Here is a 2,500-nt window from a genome sequence, read left to right as displayed (position 1 = left end):
CGTGTGTATTCGCTTTTTCGACGCTTTTTAACCATTTAACTTGTTTAGCGAAGCTAAACGCACAGACAGACAAAAAAAAAGGAACAGCATCGCGCGTCAAACAGCGACGACCCATCTGAAGCGATCTTTCATTTATACACCGTTTGTAAACAGAGAGATGTATAAAGCGCGGGGAATCATTCGAAACCCTGGGGCTATTCGAGCTTGCATTTCAGCAAATTATCATCTCAAACATTTCACTCGTTTGCTTTTTCTAAATTTATAGGAGAGCTTCTTTCGTTTATTTTTGACACACCTTTCGTAAATATCGTTTCTGGCAACGTCGGGAGCGTGGATTTCTACAAGTGAACAATCGCGCCGATCCGATAACTTCCAGCAGGATGGAGAATCTTTATAGATTATCTTCCGAGAACTCGGTGCTTTCACGGGCGGTCGTTTATAAATTTTAACGAACGACTCGCGCGCCGTGACGCACTTGCGCTAGTTCGAAGAGATATTTCGAAATTTGTTTCTCTCCTTTAACGGCCTGCATTTAGTGTATCGGTTGCGATTTTCGTCACATCGTTTCCACGACAAACGCCGACGAACTGCCCAACTATCGCTCGTACGTTGCGACTCTTTCTTTGTTTATCGTTCATTCATTCTTTCAATTTCGTTCGATAATCCCGCTCCGAAACGTTCTACTTTCGTTGAACGACGGCGAGATGTTTAGAAAGAAATGAATTACTCTTTTTTCGAGAAGCAAACGCAAGCAGTCTTTTGTTAAGAAAACGACCCTCAGCCAGGCGTGGTCCAGGAATTGTATCCGTGGACCGCAATGTGCGTTCGAAATGTCGATGTTCATGTGTCCTGCAGTTCACACGTTGACGCGCAATTAGCTGCGTTCTTCATCGACCCACGAGCCAAGTGATCCACCGTTCAGGGTAATCGTAAAATTTTGTATTTCAAACTCTTTAGATCTTTAGAGTGTTATTTTCATTATTAACACGCATCACATTCGATACCCACATCACTCTCCCACCCGGCGCGTGCGGGAGAGCGAATTCGGGCGTCGCCAACGTATTTGTTTGTTTGTTCGATCGTTGACGACACGATCGCGTCCAAGGACGGAAACCGTCGGAGAAACGCCCAGTGGCACGCTCCTCTCGACGGTCGGGCGTAAAGTACATTTAAAAACCTTGAAAAGTACGAACGCACACAAGGAATGCGAGCGCGCGTCCTGTCGCTGAATCGTGGGTTGCGAGATTCGAACAGACACACGGCCGGCGACGATCGGTCTAACTAATGGACACATAGTTTTTCAAAGACTCGCTATCGTCGCTTCTCAGCCGGTCCGTAAACAACACACATCGATCAGGCGGACGCACGAATCTTACCACGGTGCGTGTTTCGTAGATTCCAGGTTACCCGCAAGTACCTCTCTCTCCCTCTCGAAAGAGGAATCTCGATCCGTCCTTTTTGGACAATGGAGAAATCTTTTTATCGCAACACGGATGGCAAAGAAACAACCAAAGCGTAGGAGCGTGGGGACGAGAGCGACGAAAAGAACGTCGCGAAAACAAAGTTTCGACGGTTGCTCGTTCTAATACATCGTAGTTTCAACTCTCTCAGTTTTAACCACTCCTAGACGCTTCGTAAACTTTTAACAATTCTTCGCCTCCGCGAGTTTCATTTCGAATAGAGCGAACGCAACACGGACCAAAAAAACTCCGGTGATGCCAGATCATTTAGCAAAGATCAGACGGCGGGTCATCTGTATTCCTTTTCTCTCTTTTTTATATCTTTCCATTTAACTAGGGTGTCGCAACGACGGGTACATTTATATATTTATATATATTGTATTTCAATTTTAATGATCCTTCACTTTCGGTTTGTAATAATATGATCCTTCTTTCATTTCGATCCTTCATATTGTAGGTTAACCAACAGAAGTTTGTTTTTTTACGACTTGTATTTTTGTGGTTTGTTTGTTTGTTTCTTACGACTTGTTTGTACCCGATCAAGTAGACGACGACCCATAAGTATAAGTTAGAGAGATAAAGGTCGAGAGACCTCACGCAAGCGTCTTTTACTTCCATTCACATCAGCCAGAGAGAAATGGTCCGGCGTCGTGCTCTTTGGCGCCGTTGGTCGCACAGTTTTTTTGCCGGCGGTTCCGAACGGACGGGAGAAACGCGATGAGTAATCAAAGCGACCTCCGCACGTAACCGTGTCGGTGTAATTTTACCGCATCGCAGCGTTTTGGTATTTGTTTCTTATTGGCTCGAACCCGAGATTTATGTGTTTTGTGTCATGTATATGGTATTATTTATTATATCTTTCTCGTTTTGTATAATTTTTGGTCCGAGCTCAATAAACTTTTATATCGCTTTATCAATGATCCATTCAGTTAGGTTTTCTCTTGTATTTTTAATTTGTTAATGATCCTTCCGCAGGTTCACCTACGGAAACCTTGTTACGACTTTTACTTCCTCTAAATAATCAAGTTTGGTCATCTTCC

The 2,500-nt window shown here is 43.9% G+C and overlaps 2 non-coding genes across 2 annotated transcripts in view; both read right to left on the bottom strand.

The window, feature by feature from the left end:
- Nucleotides 1–771: 771 nt before the first annotated feature.
- Nucleotides 772–926, bottom strand: LOC143307886 (5.8S ribosomal RNA). The gene has a single exon (XR_013064931.1). It is a non-coding gene; the product is annotated as a 5.8S ribosomal RNA (ribosomal RNA).
- Nucleotides 927–2,418: 1,492 nt separating this feature from the next.
- LOC143307889 (small subunit ribosomal RNA) overlaps nucleotides 2,419–2,500 on the bottom strand; it is a 1,923-nt gene continuing 1,841 nt past the window's right edge. Inside the window, exon 1 of the ribosomal RNA XR_013064934.1 lies at nucleotides 2,419–2,500. This exon is cut by the window's right edge and continues 1,841 nt beyond it. This is a non-coding gene — a ribosomal RNA (small subunit ribosomal RNA).

The sequence above is a fragment of the Osmia lignaria genome, unplaced genomic scaffold (assembly GCF_051020975.1).
Source record: "Osmia lignaria lignaria isolate PbOS001 unplaced genomic scaffold, iyOsmLign1 scaffold0093, whole genome shotgun sequence".
Lineage (NCBI taxonomy): Eukaryota > Metazoa > Arthropoda > Insecta > Hymenoptera > Megachilidae > Osmia > Osmia lignaria.
This window is presented reverse-complemented; position numbering and strand designations above follow the sequence as displayed.